The sequence below is a fragment of the Schistocerca gregaria genome, chromosome X, assembly GCF_023897955.1.
Source record: "Schistocerca gregaria isolate iqSchGreg1 chromosome X, iqSchGreg1.2, whole genome shotgun sequence".
Taxonomy (NCBI): Eukaryota; Metazoa; Arthropoda; class Insecta; order Orthoptera; family Acrididae; genus Schistocerca; species Schistocerca gregaria.
In genome coordinates this window covers 816,782,181-816,803,193 of record NC_064931.1, presented here as the reverse complement: position 1 = coordinate 816,803,193, position 21,013 = coordinate 816,782,181, and the positions used below count along the sequence as shown (strand labels likewise).

General features: G+C 44.9%; 1 non-coding gene across 1 annotated transcript; it reads right to left on the bottom strand.

Annotated features, from left to right (window-relative positions):
• Positions 1–20,058: 20,058 nt before the first annotated feature.
• Trnas-cga (transfer RNA serine (anticodon CGA)) lies at positions 20,059–20,133 on the bottom strand. The gene has a single exon. It is a non-coding gene; the product is annotated as a tRNA-Ser (tRNA).
• Between the last annotated feature and the right edge of the window lie 880 nt (positions 20,134–21,013).

The window sequence follows — 21,013 nt, the reverse complement described above, 5'->3', positions numbered from 1 at the left end:
GGTGCAAAACATTAGAAAGACTCAGAGACAGCTCGTTTTTCGTAATCTTGGACCAGATTGCGGGATCGGTTCGTAGTTAATCAATTTCTATCATCTTGTTTTGCCCTCTAGGTAAGTCACCGGTTTACTGGAAGACGTATTTAGAGAAAATTTAGTTCTTGGCTTTACTATAGCTTTGATTCATAACACATTTACTGAGAATCCCATTTGGTTTATATTACTTGCCCAAGAAATTTGAAATCAATATAGAATGTGAATTCAGTTTTACTGCTCGTTATTCTCGCCCTTCCAAGCCATTTATGTACATTCAGTTACAAGCACGTACGTTTTTGTGTGATACCGTCTTCTGAGCTGTTGCCAAGATCATCGTTTGTCTGTTCAATGATTAGTCAGTATGTGCATGCTCAAACAGCCCTGTTGCATACAGCTCTCCCATTTCATTGGTGGAAGATATCCTGCTCTGTGCACGTATCTTTCTCCCTTCCACTCTTTGTCTTTACTGTGTACACGTAAGTACCGAATGTTTTAAGAAAATTTTCTTTATACCGCTTCGAATCTATTTTGGAGCAACCAGAAAAATTCAATATTTTAAGACTGATATTCATACTAATTTCCTTATCTTTCTTAACCACTCAACAGTTGCAGAGATTTTGAAACGTAAAAGAGAACGCATACTAAGGAAACTCGAGGTACTGTCTGAAGAGATTAGTGAAGAACAGAGAGAATCCCAGAGGAAAGCAAGATATCTCTAATCCAGTCGTTGAATAGGACAAGCAAAATGTCAAAAAATGTAAAGGAATAGCATTAGTTCCACTAGAGTAGAATACTACACACATCAGAAAATATTTTGTACCACCGCGGTTTCGAGAGTTCCGGAACCTGTACAGAAAACTGAAATAGGGACCAACATAAACATCACTTCCGCCCTTTTTATTGTTCATGAAAACCACGCACTGCATGTTCTACCACCATACAGCGAGACCTTCAGATGTGGAGGTCCAGATTGCTGTACACACCGGTACCCCTAATACCCAGTAGAACGTCCTCTTGCATTGATGCATGCCTGTTTTCGACGTCGCATACTATCCACAAGTTCATCAAGGCACTGTTGGTCCGGATTGTCCCACTCCTCAACGGCGATTCGGCGTAGATCCCTCAGACTGGTTAGTTGGTCGCGTCGTTCGTAAACAGCCCCTTTCAGTCTATTCCAGGCATGTTCGGTAGGGTTCATGTCTTGAGAAAATGCTGGCCACTCTATTCCAGCAATATCGTTATCCTGAAGGAAGTAATTCACAAGATGTGCACGATGTGGGTGCGAGTTGTTGTCCATGAAGACGAATGCCTCGCCAATATGCTGCCGATATGGTTGCTCTATTGGTCGGAGGATGGCTGTTACGGCGCCTTCCATTACCACCAGCGGCGTACGTCAGCCCCACATAATGTCACCCCAAAACATCAGGGAACCTCCACCTCGCTGCACTCGCTGAACAGTGTGTGTAAGGCGTTCAGCCTCACGAGATTGCCTCCAAACACGTCTCCGACGATTGTCTGGTTGAAGACATATGCGACACTCATCGGTTAAGGGAACGTGATGCCAATCCTGAGCGGTTTATTCGGCATGTTCTTGGGCCCATCTGTATGGGCCCATCTGCATGGTGTCGTGGTTGCAAAGATGGACCTCTACGTGGACGTCGGGAGTGAAGTTGCGCATCATGCAGCCTATTGCGCACAGTTTAAGTCGTAACACGACGTCCTGTGGCTGCGCGAAAACATGATGGCGTTGCTGTCAGGGTTCCTCCGAGCCATAATCCGTAGGTAGCGGTCATCCACAGCAGTAGTAGTCCTTGGTCGGCCTGAGCGAGGCATGTCATCGATAGTTCCTTTCTCCTTGTGTCTTCTCCATGTTCGAACAGCGTCGCTTTGGTTCACTCCGAGACGCCTGGACACTTCCCTTGTTGAGAGCCCTTCCTGGCACAAAGTAACAATGCAGACGTGATCCAACCTCTGTACTGAACGTCTAGGCATGGTTGAACTACAGACAACACGAGCCGTGTACCTCCTTCCTGGTGGAAATACTGGGATGGATCGGCTTGTTTGCTTACATCTTTGGGCGGGTTTAGTGACATCTCTGAAAAGTCAAAGGGACTGTGTCTGTGATGCATTATCCACAGTCAGTATTTATCTTCAGGAGTTCTCGGAACCGGGGTGACGCAAAACTTTTTATGATGTGTGTATATATTACATCCCAAAACACAGTTCACTTCGAAATGTGGAAGTGTGAGCTTCGGAGCGCTTCGTCTGAGTAAACACCTGTTAGTCGGCTAGTGCTCGTGCTCTGTAGACAGTGATAATTAGTTTCGGTATTCGATAAACTTCCATAGGCTCTGCCAAATATTTAAAAATTTTGCTACTCTGCGATCATCACCATGGATGAAGGTGACTGCAGCCTCCCTGCTCAACAAACTTTACAGAAACAAAGTGCACATTGTCGCAGTAGATACTGATGCACTTCATGCACCCATCAGTGAAGTGGTTAACAACGCAGTCGTCGCGTCCCACAATGCACGCACGCACCAACATGTAGCATCTGCCGATACAACTACAGCAAGAGACCTGCAACCCTTTGCTGAAACGCTAACGGGATCGCACGGAGGAGGACTGAGTCGACGATCAAGGTGACTAAATGGAGAAAGAACGTACCACCGCCCATTAACATGTAAGTTACTGTGCTAACTTATACCCAACCACCGATAAAGGGGCTTTTATGTAATTTGTTGAAAGTAGAGACAGAAACACATGCAGGGTCCACCCTATGGCACTAGGCACAATTATGAGACTGGAACGTGAGTCGTTATTCAAACACACAATCAATATTACGACAGCAGAGAAAAACCGTGTGAAAATTTGACACTTTGAGGATGAACTGTCAATGCTTTAGTTCAGCACTCTTTTTTTGGACAAAGCAGATTTAGGGCCAACAATTCGAAGTGCTTCATTACCAAACAAGGCATCGTCAATAATACTGAAATCTCCCATACGACCGGCCACTGTGGCCGAGCGGTTCTGGGCACTTCAGTCTGGAACCGCGCGACCGCTACGGTCGCAGGTTCGAATCCTGCCTCGGGCATGGATGTGTGTGATGTCCTTAGGTTAGTAAGGTTTCAGTAGTTTTAAGTTCTAGGGGACTGATGACCTCAGATGTTAAGTCCCATAGTGCTCAGAGCCATTTTTGAACCTCCCATACGGAAGTCGAATTACTAACGAAAATGACGTGTTGCTGCGAAGTTATTGCCAGCACGACATTTTAAAATCATAATTCTGAACCTGAAAAAGTTAAAAAAGCCATATACAGTTTGTGTTGTGATATATAGATCACAGCGGTTTGTTTATATTCATGAGTTCTCTGTCCTGTGGACGTGTATGTACCCTCCGTCTTACGATGCTACAACTGTTTGCGATTTGGACATGGCAACAAACAGCGCTGAAGTAACGCAAGATGTGCATATTGTACAGTCCCACACAGAAGTGATTTATGTGGGAAGGTCAATCACCCAGGCACTAGTTATCACAAAGCTCCATCACAAACCTGTCCACTATACCTCAAACACAAGAAAATTAACAAAATTATGTTGTTGATGTTGTTGTTGTGGTCTTCAGTCCTGAGACTGGTTTGATGCCGCTCTCTATGCTACCCTATCCTGTGCAAGCTTCTTCATCTCCCAGTACCTACTGCAACCTACTTCCTTCAGAATCTGCTTAGTGTATTCATCTCTTGGTGTCCCTCTACGATTCTTACCCTCCACGCTGCCCTCCAATGCTAAATTTGTGATCCCTTGATGCCTCAGAACATGTCCTACTAACCGGTCCCTCCTTTTTGTAAAGTTGTGACACATACTCCTCTTCTCCTCAATTCTCTTCAATACTTCATCATTAGTTATGTGATCTACCAATCTAATCTTCAGCATTCTTCTGTAGCACCACATTTCGAAAGCTTCTATTCTCTTCTTGTCCAAACTATTTATCGTCCATGTTTCACTTCCATACATGGCTACACTCCATACAAATACTTTCAGAAACGACTTCCTGACACTTAAATCTATACTCGATGTTAACAAATTTCTCTTCTTCAGAAACGCTTTCCTTGCTATTGCCAGTCTGAATTTTATACCCTCTCTAGTTCGACAATCATCAGTTATTTTGCTCCCCAAATAGAAAAACTCCCTTAGTACTTTAAGTGTCTCATTTCCTAATCTAATTCCCTCAGCATCACCCGACTTAATTCGACCACATTCCATTATTTTCGTTTTGCTTTTGTTGATGTTCATCTAAATATCCTCCTTTCAAGACACTGTCCATTCCGTTCAACTGCTCTTCCAAGTCCTTTGCTGTCTCTGATAGAATTACAATGTCATCGGCAAACCTCAAAGTTTTTATTTCTTCTCCATGGATTTTAATACCCGAATTTTTCTTTTATTTCCTTTACTGCTTGCTCAATATACAGATTGAATAACATCGGGGAGAGGCTGCAACCCTGTCTCACTCCATCCCCAACCACTGCTTCCCTTTCATGCTCCTCGACTCTTATAACTGCCATCTGGTTTCTGTACATTATGTCTCTCAATAATATTACCTTCCGACTAGCAGAAACTGTGTTGTAAAACAGTCATTATGCGAATTACGTCAGTTCGCCTCCCAAACATTACGAAACAGGGTATAGAATTCCCCCCCCCTCCCCCGTTTCCTATTCGACGGCGGCTCAATGCAAGTATCAGCGCTGCTGCCTACGATCCGCAGCAACCAAGTCATGCCTTGACGACGATGCTGCCGTTGCCAGGAACGGTGGCTCCAGTGGATTCACGGCCGATAGCGCCGCCCCCCTCCTCTCGTACAGCATGCCTAACTACACCATCAGCAACGTGTTATTTCTGTAGAACACAAAGGACCCCACCAAAGCATAGTTTCCCGGGACCAGCTGTACCAACCAAAAATCCGTCTCCCGCTCGCTCCAGGTTGTCGCTACCAACTGCAATCTCACAGACACAGCCGACAGAGTTATGGTGGGAACTACGCTGTTAACAACGCTCTAAATATGATTATGACTTGACCCCAATCCTTATATCCCAAAGTGGCCTGTAAAACCATCAAGTGGAATGCACGATCGTTCAAGGCAAAGAAAGAGAGCCTTCGACATTTTCTGCTAGAAACTAATGTAGACATTTGTGCCATCACGGAAACATGATTAAAACGGAACGAACCGTTCACACTCAGAGGCTACTGTGTCATTAGAGAAGATAGTGTTGATGGCTAGAGTGGTACAGCATTGTTGGTAAAGCAAGACATCTGCTTTTCCGTTGACAAGGGAAACTCCACATTGCACCCCCCCCCCCCCTCCCCTTCTCAGATTTAGTGGTAAGATGGCATAGTGGATAGCCCAAACTGAGCACAGTTGTAGTATGCAAACAGGAAGAAGGTATAAGGAACTGTAAAAAAAAAGGAAAATAGAAACAGTGAACGGTCCAAGGACAAGAAATGCAATGTAGAGCAACCCCAAAACTATCAACAGCGATGTGGTTCAGTGATCACGGTGTTGCACTGAGAAGCGGACGAGCCACGTTCAAAACTCGCTCGTGACATTAACTCTTTTTTCACAACATTACGAAACGTCCGTCCGGTCCTTTAAATGTTCATTCTCTTTCTGTAGTCTTGGCAGTTGTCATATTATACACTGGTTATACAATATAAGTCATATGGTAAGAATACGATACCGACACAAGTAAATGTGATGAAAGGTGAGAGCAAGCGATATATCACATAGACATCTCGCAGAAATGAAAACAACAAATAAACGTGTATGAACTATGTTACAACAAAGGAATTCAAAACTTCCAAAACGGAAAGCAACATCAAAGACGTTAAAGCACATGTTCTGACAGAGCACACAGAAACTGTGTGATTATGAAACTGTTGCCTTCATTTGTTGCACCTTATGTCACGAACTATTATGTGTTCATCATTTCCTCGGGGATGATCACATTCACATTCATTCGAACAGATATATCGGGCAAGGAGTCATATCTCACCGACTTACCAGTCACACAAGTTAGGTGCGTCGATAACAGCCCTTTCATATGACAGACATACCGTCACTAATGCCGTGTGTGACACACCAGACGTGTTTTCCGGTGGAGAATTAGATTGACTTTTCTCCTTGTCATTAAAAGTTTGCGGTTTCCATTCGAAAGCCACTTTCTTTCGGCTGCTAATAGAGAAGTTGTGCTGAAACAAGTGTCATTATGGGTCCTTATATTACACCTCGCTGTTGCAAACGGACGCTCTACGACACACACACTTTGCTCTATATCGCATTTCTCGTTCTCGGACCGTTCTTCTTCTTCCTTCCTTCCTTTTTTTCTATTTTTACAGTCCAGTACACCTTTTCCCTTTTTCCCTGTCTTCATGCTTGATCTGAGTTCAGCTTTTGACGAGCTGTCCACTGAGCCCTCTTACCACTAAATCCGAGCGGGATGCGATGGAGAGTTTCCCTTGTCAGCATAATACCTTACAAACAGTGCGTATCCGCCTGTAGATCAAGGACCTCCGTCTGAATTTGGTCTCAACATAGAAACCACCTAACTTTCCAGACAAATACACTCCTGGAAATTGAAATAAGAACACAGCGAATTCATTGTCCCAGGAAGGGGAAACTTTATTGACACATTCCTGGGGTCAGATACATCACATGATCACACTGACAGAACCACAGGCACATAGACACAGGCAACAGAGCATGCACAATGTCGGCACTAGTACAGTGTTTATCCACCTTTCGCAGCAATGCAGGCTGCTATTCTCGCATGGAGACGATCGTAGAGATGCTGGATGTAGTCCTGTGGAACGGCTTGCCATGCCATTTCCACCTGGCGCCTCAGTTGGACCAGCGTTCGTGCTGCACGTGCAGACCGCGTGAGACGACGCTTCATCCAGTCCCAAACATGCTCAATGGGGGACAGATCCGGAGATCCTGCTGGCCAGGGTAGTTGACTTACACCTTCTAGAGCACGTTGGGTGGCACGGGATACATGCGGACGTGCATTGTCCTGTTGGAACAGCAAGTTCCCTTGCCGGTCTAGGAATGGTAGAACGATGGGTTCGATGACGGTTTGGATGTACCGTGCACTATTCAGTGTCCCCTCGACGATCACCAGAGGTGTACGGCCAGTGTAGGAGATCGCACCCCACACCATGATGCCGGGTGTTGGCCCTTTGTGCCTCGGTCGTCTGCAGGCCTGATTGTGGCGCTCACCTGCACGGCGCCAAACACGCATACGACCATCATTGGCACCAAGGCAGAAGCGACTCTCATCGCTGAAGACGACACGTCTCCATTCGTCCCTCCATTCACGCCTGTCACGACACCACTGGAGGCGGGCTGCACGATGTTGGGACGTGAGCGGAAGACGGCCTAACGGTGTGCGGGACCGTAGCCCAGCTTCATGGAGACGGTTGCGAATGGTCCTCGCCGATACCCCAGGAGCAACAGTACCCCTAATTTGCTGGGAAGTGGCGGTGCGGTCCCCTACGGCACTGCGTAGGATCCTACGGTCTTGGCGTGCATCCGTGCGTCGCTGCGGTCCGGTCCCAGGTCGACGGGCACGTGCACCTTCCGCCGACCACTGGCGACAACATCGATGTACTGTGGAGACCTCACGCCCCACGTGTTGAGCAATTCGGCGGTACGTCCACCCGGCCTCCCGCATGCCCACTATACGCCCTCGCTCAAAGTCCGTCAACTGCACATACGGTTCACGTCCACGCTGTCGCGGCATCCTACCAGTGTTAAAGACTGCGATGGAGCTCCGTATGCCACGGCAAACTGGCTGCCACTGACGGCGGCGGTGCACAAATGCTGCGCAGCTAGCGCCATTCGACGGCCAACACCGCGGTTCCTGGTGTGTCCGCTGTGCCGTGCGTGTGATCATTGCTTGCACAGCCCTCTTGCAGTGTCCGGAGCAAGTATGGTGGGTCTGACACACCGGTGTCAATGTGTTCTTTTTTCCATTTCCAGGAGTGTCGTTACCAATAATCATTTATTCCATCAGGAATCTCCACCTGCCACTAGGTGACTTTAACGGTCACCGTACTGCGTGGGGCTGCGAGGCTGCAGAAATACCAACGCAATGGGGAAAATAGTGCTAGTGGATGTACTAGATTTGGAAATTTTACAGTACTAAATGACTGCTCAGCAACACGCATAATACGACCAAATAAAGTCCGACGGCAGTGTGCTAGAGCATAGCATCCACTGCAATGACTGCTGAAAAGACATGGGAAGTGGTATCGGATACTTCAGGTTCGGACCACTCGCGAATTCAAATCATAATAAGCGCACAACATAGAGAGACTGCCAACACGCAGTCAGACGAAAATGGAACACAAACAAAGCCAATTGGAACCTATACTAAACACTGGAAAGAAAACTGGATAGAAACTGAGTATCCCAAAAGAGACTGTTGCCTTGGTATCGTTCATTAATGAAGCAACGGAAGTGTCACTACATAAAAAAGGACATAAGTGGACTACTCATCGGCCATAGGAATGTGAAGGAGTCCTCAAGGTACGAAGGGGGACATTGACAAAATACAAAAAATATTTCTTATAATATGAAATTTCTCGCTCTTAAGAGGACATAAGGTACAGCGAAGATACTATTCAGGCACAACAACAGAAAATCGTAGCAAAATTTTTGCCCTACATTCTGTAAGGAAACACAAATAACCAGGATTTGGAATGTGATAAAGAACATAAGCTACTGTCAGACAATGGTAATGCACACACCGCCACCATCCATCGAACTTTTCGAATCGTTCTTGTGTATGATAGCCACACCTGATGTGCAATGGACAAGGAAGACGAGGCGAAATATGAAGAAGGCAACAGTGCCATTACACAACCCTTTTCGCTGGAACAACTCCAGATTACGCTGTGCCAGGGAAGGATGCTGCACCTGGCCCGGTTTATACTGGCTACCCACTGCATCGACACATCCCACACGAAGGAAAACTGCTGCTGCTCAAAATTTACAATAATATATGAACACACCAGATCAACATCGACTCACTGAAAAAATGTCGTGTCTGCCCCATTCACAAATGGGGAAAAAGATTTGATAAAGCTGGGTGGTGTGGGCCTTTCACCTAACCACCGTGTTTGACGAAGGTCATGGAAAGAGTTATTAAGCGGAGCTTAAAATGGTGGTGTGAAAAGAGGAAAATACAAAAAACGCATTACGGAGTTATGCAAATTCGTCACAAACTGATATTCACGCAGGTGTCGACGGAAATCGCCAAACTGCGAACTATGGCGGTCGATGGATGAGTATATGACGCTGTAGCACAGATTCACTGTCCATCTGGCAAGACAGGGGACGTATGGATACCAGGGCATAAAGTTCTTTGCGAATTTCATTCTGTGTACGGCGTCGAACAGTTACTATGCCTCGCAGACAGGTGCATAAATAGTGCATGAAAATGTCAACGTTTGCAAGACGATATGCAGAGGGGCTCAAAAAAGCCGGTGGGAGAGATCGCCGAATCACTCGATATTTGAATAGGAGCGATGGCACTATTTGATGATGTTGACAGGAATGCGTGAACCATGACCGAACACAGCGTCCAGAAGGAAGCGGTCAACCTAGAGAGACGACAGAATGTGAGGACCGAGCCATCGTCAGAGGCACCCAGAGCCCCGACTTATCATTATCATCGATCCGACATGCAAATGGTGGTTCAGTACCACGAAGACCATTAATAGGCTACTCACAAAAGGGGGCTGAGCTCACGGCGCTCCTTGCACCGACTGCTATTGACCAACAAGCCAGTTTGCAATGGTGTTGGGCACTTCTTAGGTCTGGAATCTCATTGACTGGAGTAGAACTGTCTTCAGTGATGAGTTTCGCTTTGAACAGGGGCCCGATAACCAGCGAATACGTATCTGAAGACGCGCCAGACAGCTGTGGGACACCAGCCTGGCTGTAGGCCGCCATACGGCTCGACAACCAGGAGTGATGCTATGGGGTGCCATTTCTTTTCATAGCAGGACCTCTTTGCTTGTCATCCGCGGGACTCGTACAGCGCTGCGACACCTCGACGATATATTATGCCCCGCTTTCTTGCCTTTCATTATAAGCCATCTTGGGCTTACATCTCGTTGTTGTTGTTGTTGTTGTTGTTGTTGTGGTCTTCACTCCTGAGACTTGTTTGATGCAGCTCTCCATCTAAATCTACATCTACATCCATACTCCGCAAGCTACCTGACGGTGTGTAGCGGAGGGTACCCTGAGTACCTCTATCGGTTCTCCCTTCTATTCCAGTCTCGTATTGTTCGTGGAAAGAAGGATTGTCGGTATGTTTCTGTGTGAGCTCTAATCTCTCTGATTTTATCCTCATGGTCTCTTCGCGAGATATACGAAGGAGGGAGCAATATACTGCTTGACTCTTCGGTGAAGGTATGTTCTCGAAACTTTAACAAAAGCCCGTACCGAGCTACTGAGCGTCTCTCCTGCAGTCTTCCGCTGGAGTTTATCTATCATCTCCGTAACGCTTGCGCGATTACTAAATGATCCTGTAACGAAGCGCGCTGCTCTCCGTTGGATCTTCTTTATCTCTTCTATCAACCCTATCTGGTACGGATCCCACACTGCTGAGCACTATTCAAGCAGTGGGCGAAGAAGCGTACTGTGACCTACTTCCTTTGTTTTCGGATTGCATTTCCTTAGGATTCTTCCAATGAATCTCAGTCTGGCATCTACTTTACCGACGACCAACTTTATATGATCATTCCATTTTAAATCACTCCCAATGCGTACTCCCATATAATTTATGGAATTAACTGCTTCCAGTTGCTGACCTGCTATTTTGTAGCTAAATGATAAGGGATCTATCTTTCTATGTATTCGCAGCACATTACACTTGTCTACATTGAGATTCACTTCCCATTCCATGCAACATGCGTCATTTCACTGCAAATCCTCCTACATTTCAGTACAATTTGCCATTGTTACAACCTCTCGATACACTACAGCATCATCTGCAAAAAGCCTCAGTGAACTTCCGATGTCATCCACTAGGTCATTTATGTATATTGTGAATAGCAACGGTCCTATGACACTCCCCTGCGGCACACCTGAAATCACTCTTACTTCGGAAGACTTCTCTCCATTGAGAATGACATGCTGCGTTCTGTTATCTAGGAACTCCTCAATCCAATCACACAATTGGTCTGATAGTCCATATGCTCTTACTTTTTTCATTAAACGACTGTGGGGAACTGTATCGAACGCCTTGCGGAAGTCAAGAAACACGGCATCTACCTGTGAACCCGTGTCTATGGCCCTCTGAGTCTCGTAGACGAATAGCGCGAGCTGGGTCGACCGTCTTTTTCGAAACCCAGAGTAGATTTCTAGTCTCCAGCAAAGTCATTATACTTGAACATAATACGTGTTCCAACATTCTACAACTGATCGATGTTAGAGATATATGTCTATAGTTCTGCACATCTGTTCGACGTCCCTTCTTGAAGACGGCGATGACCTGTGCCCTTTTCCAATCCTTTGGAACGCTACGCTCTACTAGAGACCTACGGTACACCGCTGCAAGAAGGGGGGCAAGTTCCTTCGCATACTCTGTGTAAAATCGAACTGGTATCCCATCAGGTCCAGCGGCCATTCCTCTTTTGAGCGATTTTAATTGTTTCTCTATCCCTCTGTCGTCTATTTTGATATCTACCATTTTGTCATCTGTGCGACAATCTAGAGAAGGAACTACAGTGCAGTCTTCCTCTGTGAAACAGCTTTAGAAAAAGACATTTAGTATTTCGGCCTTTAGTCTGTCATCCTCTGTTTCAGTACCATTTTGGTCACAGAGTGTCTGGACAATTTGTTTTGATCCACCTACAGCTTTGACATAAGACCAATATTTCTTAGGATTTTCTGCCAAGTCAGTACACAGAACTTTACTTTCGAATTCATTGAACGCCTCTCGCATAGCCCGCCTCACACTACATTTCGCTTCGCGTAATTTTCGTTTGTCTGCAAGGCTTTGGCTATGTTTATGTTTGCTGTGAAGTTCCCTTTACTTCCGCAGCAGTTTTCTAACTCGGTTGTTGTACCACGGTGCTCTTTTCCATTTCTTACGATCTTGCTTGGCACATACTCATCTAACGCATATTGTACGATGGTCTTGAACTTTGTCCACTGATCCTCAACACTATCTGCACTTGAGACAAAACTTTTGTGTTGAGCCATCAAGTACTCTGAAATCAGCTTTTTGTCACTTTTGCTAAACAGAAAAATCTTCCTACCTTTTTTAATATTTCTATTTACAGCTGAAATCATCGATGCAGTAACCGCTTTATGATCGCTGATTCCCTGTTCTGCATTAACTGTTTCAAATAATTCGGGTCTGTTTGTCACCAGAAGGTCTAGTATATTATCGCCACGAGTCGGTTCTCTATTTAACTGCTCAAGGTAGTTTTCAGATAAAGCACTTTACCACCCAGAACTATAACATGGTGGGGATATCTACTCGAAATATTTTCGAAATTATCCTTCAGGTGCTCAGCCACAACAGCTGCTGAGTCCGGGGGCCTATAGAGACATCCAATTACCATGTCTGAGCCTGCTCTAATCGTGACCTTCACCCAAATCATTTCACATTTCGGATCTCCATCAATTTCCGTCGATACTATTGCACTTCTTTACGCTATAAACACGCCTCCCCCTTCACTGTCCAGCCTGTCTCTGCGGTATACATTCCAATCTGAGTTTAGGATTTCATTACTGTTTACATTTGGTTTCAGCCAACTTTCTGTCCCTAGTACTATACGGGCGTTGTGACCGTTTATTAACGAGAGCAGTTCTGGGACCTTTGTATAGACGCTCCTGCAGTTTACTATTGGCACATTAATATTGTTATTCCCTGTTGCATTTTGCCTACTCCTACCTTGCCGCGTCTCAGGTGGCGTCTTGTGGGGCCTAGGGAGGGAATTCTCTAACCTAAAAAACCCCCATGTGCACTCCACACGTACTCCGCTACCCTTGTAGCCGCTTCCGGCGTGTAGTGCACGCCTGACCTATTCAGGGGGACCCTACATTTCTCCACCCGATAGCGGAGGTCGAGAAATTTGCACCCCAGCTCTCCGCAGAATCGTCTGAGCCTCTGGTTTAAGCCTTCCACTCGGCCCCAAACCAGAGGACCGCGATCGGTTCTGGGAACGATACTACAAATAGTTATCTCTGATTCCACCCCGCGAGCGAGGCTTTCCGCTTTCACCAATTCCGTCAACCGGACAGCCACACGGACAGCCTCCACATTTACCCCCTGCCTCGTGCGCCGCGAACGCCGCTGAACCTGCCACTCCCCTTGGGAAGAGGGTGGCCCAACCGCGCCCGGTACCCGCGAAGATGTCTCGACAGCAGGGACAGTGGGACAAGCATGTAACACGTGGGGTGTACCTTTCGACGCACCAGACTCCCCACTGCGGCTACACTCCGAGGCAGCACCTTGAAGAAGGCTCCATGCTACTCTGTACAAGCTTCTTCATCTCCCAGTACGTACGGCAGCCTACATTCTTCTGAATATGCTTGGTGAATTCATCTCTACGATTTTTACCCTCCACGCTGCCCTCCAATACTAAATTGGTGATCCCTTGATGCCTCAGAACATGTTCAACCAACCGATCCCTTCTTCTAGTCAAGTTGTGCCACAAACTCCTTTTCACCCCAATCCTATTCAGTACCTCCTCATTAGTTATGTGATCTACCCATCTAATCTTTAGCATTCTTCCGTAGCACCACATTTCGAAAGTTTCTATTCTCTTCTTGTCCAAAATATTTGTCGTCCATGTTTCACTTCCATACATGGCTACACTCAACACAAATACTTTCAGAAACGATTTCCTGACACTTAAATCTATACTCGATGTTAACAAATTTCTCTTCTTCAGAAACGCTTTCCTTGCCGTTGCCAGTCTACGTTTTACATCCTCTCTACTTCGACCATCATCAGTTATTTTGCTCCCCAAATAGCAAAACTCCCTTACTACTTTAAGTGTCTCATTTCCTAATCTAATTCCGTCAGTATAACCAGAATTAATTCGACTACATTCCATTATCCTCGTTTTGATTTCGTTGATGTTCATCTTGTATCCTCCTTTTAAGACACTGTCCATTCCATTCAACTGCTCTTCCATGTCCTTTACTGTCTCTGACAGAATTACAATGTCATCAGTCAACCATAAAGTTTTTATCTCTTCTCATTTATTTTAATACCTACTCCGAATTTTTCTTTTGTTTCCTTTACTGCCTGCTCAATATACAGATTGAATAACATCGGGGATAGGCTACAACCCTGTCTCACTCCCTTCCTAACCACTGCTTCCCTTTCGTGTCCCTCGACTCTTATAACTGCCATCTGATTTCTGTTCATATTGTAAATAGCCTTTCGCTCCCTGTATTTTACCGCTGCCACCTTCAGAATTTGAAAGACAGTATTCCAGTCAACATTGTCAAAAGCTTTCTCTAAATACAAATGCTAGAAACGTAGGTTTGACTTTTGTTACTCTTGCTTCTAAAATAAGTCGTAAGGTCAGTATTGCCTCACGGGTTCTCCAAACTGATCTTCCCCGAGGTGGACTTCTACCAGTTTTTCCATTCGTCTGTAAAGAATTCGCGTTAGTATTTTGCAGCCGTGACTTATTAAACTGATAATTCGGTAATTTTCATATCTGTCAACGCCTGCTTTCTTTGGGATTGGAATTATTATATTCTTCTTGAAGCCTGAGGGTATTTCGCCTGTCTCATACATTTTGCTCACCAGATTGTAGAGGTTTGTCAGGACTGGCTCTCCCAAGGCTGTCAGTAGTTCTAATGGGATGTTATCTACTCCCGGGGCCTTGTTTCCACTTAGGTCTTTCAGTGCTATATCAAACTCTTCATGCTGTATCATATCTCCCATTTCATCTTCATCTACATCCTCTAGCATTTCTGTAACATTGCCCTCAAATACATCGCCCTTGTATAGACCCTCTATATACTCCTTCCACTTTTATGCTTTCCCATCTTTGCTTAGAACTGGGTTTCCATCTGTGCTCTTGATATTCATACAAGTGGTTCTCTTTTCTCCAAAGGTCTCTTTGATTTTCCTGTAGGCAGTATCTGTCCTACCCATAGTGACATAAGCCTCTACATCCTTACATTTGTCCTCTGGCCATTGCTGCTTAGCCATTTTGCACTTCCTGTCGATCTCATTTTTGAGACGTTTGTATTCCTTTTCGCCTACTTTATTTACTGCATTTTTATATTTGCTCCTTTCGACAATTAAATTCAGTATTTCTTCTATCACCCAAGGATTTCTACAAGCCCTCGTCTTTTTACCTACTTGATCCTCTGCTGCCTTCACTACGTCATCCCTCAAAGCTACCCGTTCTTCTTTTACTGTATTTCTTTCCCCCATTCTTGTCAATGGTCCCCTGATGCTCACCCTGAAACTCTGTACAACCTCTGGTTTAGTCAGTTTATGCAGGTCTCATCTCCTTAAATTCCCACTTTTTTGCAGTTTCTTCAGTTTTAATCTACAGATCATAACCAATAGATTGTGGCCAGAGTCCACATCTGCCCCTGGAAATGTCTTACAATTTAAAACCTGGTTCCTAAATCTCTGTCTTACCATTATATAATCTATCAGAAACCTGTCAGTATCTCCAGGCTTCTTCTATGTATACAGCCTTCTTTTATGATTCTTGAACCAAGTGTTAGCTTTGATTAAGTTGTGCTCTGTACAAAATTCCACCAGGCGGCTTCCAACAAGGTAATATCCGGCACTCGGCGAAAATTACTACTAATTGTATTCGTGCTTGCCAAACCCTCCGTTGGCCAGCAAGTTTGGCAGATCTCTCCCGAATTGAGAACATTTGGAGCATGTGAGTGCAGGCTTTCTCTGTGAATATCATATAGGAAGTCTCCACGGGTTGTCAGCCGAATAGCGTCGCCGTCTTGTAGCAACGTTTCGATGGAATGCGTCTCCATCATCTTCGCCTGAAGATGATGGAGACGCATTCCATCGAAACGTTGCTACGAGACGACGACGCTACTCGGCTGACAACCCGTGAGGACTTCATATTTAACATTTGGAGTGTTATGGGCAGGACCCTTCAACCAGCTTGGTTTGACGATCTAACGCGCCACTTGGACAGAATTTGGCACTATATTGTTCAGGAGGACATCCAACAACTGTCTCAATCAGTGTCAAGCCGAATAACTGCTTGCGTAGGAACTAGAGGTGGACCAACACTACTGCGAAAGCAAAGAGAGCTTCACTCCAAGTTTAAACCCAGGCAAAACCTCTCAGACAAACAGAACCTAAACGATGTCAAAGTTAGCGTAAGGAGGGCTATGCGTGAAGCGTTCAGTGAATTCGAAAGTAAAATTCTATGTACCGACTTGACAGAAAATCCTAGGAAGTTTTGGTCTTACGTTAAATCAGTAAGTGGCTCGAAGCAGCATTTCCAGAAACTCCGGGATGATGATGGCATTGAAACAGAGGATGACACGCATAAAGCTGAGTACTAGTAAACACCTTTTTCCAAAGCTGTTTCACAGAGGAAGACCGCACTGCAGTTCGTTCTCTAAATTCTCGCACAAACGAAAAAATGGCAACAAGTGTCCAAGGAATAGAAAAGCAACTGGAATCATTCAACAGAGGAAAGTCCACTGGACCTGACGGGATACCAATTCGTTTCTACATAGAGTACGCGAAAGAACTTGCCCCCCTTCTGACAGCCATGTACCGCAAGTCTCTAGAGGAACAGACGGTTCCAAATGATTGGAAAAGAGCACAGGTAGTCCCAGTCTTCAAGAAGGGTCGTCGAGCAGATCCGCAAAACTATAGACCTATATCTCTGACGTCGATCTGTTGTAGAATTTTAGAACATGTTTTTTGCTCGAGTGTCACGTCGTTTTTGGAAACCCAGAATCTACTCTGTGGGAATCAACATGGATTCCGGAAACAGCGATCGTGTGAGACCCAACTCGCTTTATTTGTTCATGAGACCCAGAAAATATTAGATACAGGCTCCCAGGTAGATGCTATTTTCCTTGACTTCCGGAAGGCCTTCGATACAGTTCCGCACTGTCGCCTGATAAACAAAGTAAGAGCCTACGGAATATCAGACCAGCTGTGTGGCTGGATTGAAGAGTTTTTAGCAAACAGAACACAGCATGTTGTTATCAATGGAGAGACGTCTACAGACGTTAAAGTAACCTCTGGCGTGCCACAGGGGAGTGTTATTGGACCATTGCTTTTTCACAATATATATAAATGACCTAGTAAATAGTGTCGGAAGTTCCATGCGGCTTTTCGCGGATGATGCTGTAGTATACAGAGAACCATACGCGACTGGAAAAGAAAAGGGAGGTAATGACAGTGGCACGTAAAGTGCCCTCCACCACACACCGTTGGGTGGCCTGCGGAGTATAAATATAGATGTAGATGTACTGACTTTCTCAGTTTGTGGAGATTGTTCTCTTAAACAAATCATCCAATGTACCTGAAGTTGTAATTATTTTTTTGTCCGTACATGTTCATCACATCTACAGATTTCAGTCACATTCGATTAATTCCTTCGTGCTGCGTCTTTTTTTTATTTTATATGTCTTAGACAGTATCACCGGAAAAGCAACTTGGGTTTCTAGAAGAAAAAGGGACAACTAAAATCCTTTTACGGTGAGTTACTGACTATTAAATTTCTCTCGGGACAATTGGGTGATATATGTGTTCATAGACTTGACTAAAGCACATGACAACGTCGTCTTGTCAATCATAGGCAAAAGATTGGAGAAACTCGAGGTTCCAAAACCACTCTTGCTAACACTGTAAGCATTCAGAGCAACACGGAACTACACTGGGACCCATAGAAACTAGCACAGGACTCCCATCGACATCAGTCTTCGCTGCCTTATTACTTAATTTCTACGATGCAGACCTTCAGGACCTCTTTGCCAGCGACATCCAAATGATACAATACGCAGACGACGTATGCATGTACTTCGATCACAATACTCTTCAGTCTTGTCATCGAAAAACTCACACCGCTCTAATACGCCTGCATAAGTTCTGTACAGATAGTGGCTTCTAATACCAAGTCTACTATAACGATCTTTACTCGCCATAGGATTCCATTTTCCCAAACAATGCTACTGGGACAACATACTTTTCCAGCTGCGGAAAGTACTCAATATTTTGTGTTTATTGTCGATGATAAACAAAGATGGAATCCCCATATCCAACATATCATTACGAGATGTAAAAAAGCGAGCAGTCTCATCAAAGCTACGACTGGAGTATCTTGGGGCTCTAGTAGGCGGACAGCAATGAATTCATACGGGTCCATATTAAGGACACACTTTTATTACGGGCACATGTGCTACAGATCAGCGTCTGTCAGCACGCTCCCAAGACTTGACACTATGCAGTACAAAGCCTTGCGTTTAGTTTCTGGGGCGTTCATGTCAACCCCAACGAACGCATTAACGGTTGAATTGAATGAACCACCTTTAAAGCTGCGACGAATATTCCTCTGCAAGAAATTCCTCTTTGACTTTGTTTCGGCAAATATGAGCCCCTTGGCGAAACAATCCGAGAATTAAGATGCTACTGTGTTTGCGTGAGATATTGGATAAATAAGCAACTTCCTTCCGTCGCGGCAGACCATATGGAGGTGTAGGCATTAAGGCAACAGGTGTGGAAAAGTCCTACTGCACTACAATAGTCTATATGAAACTTTGACTCTGCAGATTGATGCCAGGACCAATTTAACGTTTCAAAACCAGGACACAATTAATATAACGACAATAGAATTCCTGTCTCACTATCTCGATGCGTGCATGATATAAACGTATGTACATACCAGAGAGGTGTCTGTTCTGTATGACAGATGTGTATATATATAAATTTCCTTAACACAGCGGGTCGTCTCCTCGACGTTTGTTTCAGTGCGAATGGACAAATATTACCTGAATCTCGGAATCTGCATTTTCAAGTGCAGAGCTTAATGGACGAGGGATGTTGTGTTGCAGAGTGCGAGAAGTTGGAAGTTTGAGTCTGTCAGGGACCGTGTCCGCATGCTGAAGCGGTTAAGGCAACTGCTCATGACAAGCGTTCACAATCCGGGTTCAAGCCTTGGTCCAGTACATATTTTCAATTTCCGTCATTGCATTGCCACAATGCCATCTGCTACTACCCGTCACGATTTCTCACCCATCCTTTCCCCTTTCCTTCCCCTTTCTACATCTCATGTTTACATGTATACAGATGTGCCCAAGTCTAGTGATGGCGCTGGTAGTGTTTATTGGGTATCCTGAAGCAAACAAGACGTCCTATATAAGCTGGTTCCAAACTCCATTGTTATGACATCTGAGCTGATTGCCATTTTGGAAGCCCTGTTATTAGCACAGACGACCACAACAGACACAATAGTCCTCACCTCTGACAGTAAGTCAGTGTTACAGATGATCAGAAACCATCAGAATTGTTGTACCATCCCCATAGTTGTAGCAGTTGTCGCCACTGTTGCTCCCGTTTGGGGGTCCACGCCGAGCCTGTATTGGAAACAGCTGAGTGAACGGCCGTTAGCTTCTGGGCGTAGTTTGTTGAATCCCACGAAGTTGCTTGGTCATATGAAATTTTATATTTTATATCCTACATTGTAGTGTGCCTGCCAATTAAGTAACATGGTTGTGCCATGGTATCTGATTTGTTGTTACCTGTACTCTGAATTACTTTGGTAATACCAATCACTGCAGTAACGAAAGTCTACATTTCTTGAGTAAATAATTTTTAACTCATTTCGCTAAATGTTTAATAGGCCATAAGTGCCGTGGTTTATGAATGTTTAAATTTTATAGTAACTTGCTCTCATCCAAAAGGTAAATTTAAAGATGTGTGGTAAGTTTGAAAATGTGTTGATGGTTTTATTTGTTGAAACTTCCTGGCAGATTAAAACTGTGTGCCCGACCGAGACTCGAACTCGGGACCTTTGCCTTTCGCGGGCAAGTGCTCTACCAACTGAGCTACCGAAGCACGACTCACGTCCGGTACTCACAGCTTTACTTCTGCCAGTATCCGTCTCCTACCTTCCAAACTTTACAGAAGCTCTTCTGCGAAACTTGCAGAACTAGCACTCCTGAAAGAAAGGATATTGCAGAGACATGGCTTAGCCACAGCCTGGGGGATGTTTCCAGAATGAGATTTTCACTCTGCAGCGGAGTGTGCGCTGATATGAAACTTCCTGGCAGATTAAAACTGTGTGCCCGAGTTCGAGTCTCGGTCGGGCACACAGTTTTAATCTGCCAGGAAGTTTCATATCAGCGCACACTCCGCTGCAGAGTGAAAATCTCATTCTGTTTTATTTGTTATTTGTCTTGTTTAATGGCTCTGAGCACTATGGGACTCAACTGCTGTGGTCATTAGTCCCCTAGAACTTAGAACTACTTAAACCTAACTAACCTAAGGACATCACACACATCCATGCCCAAGGCAGGATTCGAACCTGCGACCGTAGCAGTCGCACGGTTCCGGACTGCGCGCCTAGAACCACGAGACCACCGCGGCCGGCGGTCTTGTTTAAATGTGCCTAATAAATGTTCAGTGCAACTGTCGATGGTGATTGCCTGATGTGTCACTTACTACAGTGCTATCACCCTACAGCTTATTGTGCTCAGCTTGTGTCGTCGTGTAAAAAGTTGAATTCCATTCTGTGCTGACACATCAATTGTTAATGTGGATTGAATTGGGAATATTCCAAATGTGTACCAACGGTGATTTATCATTTCTTATTGTGTTACATTTTCATCTTGCTCACTCGTTTCTGTATAGTGTGGATGTAAAACATGTTTTATGTCGGTGCCATTCCTTTCTTAAGGCTACGAAACTTCGTATCAGGGTAAGACTTTAACTAATGT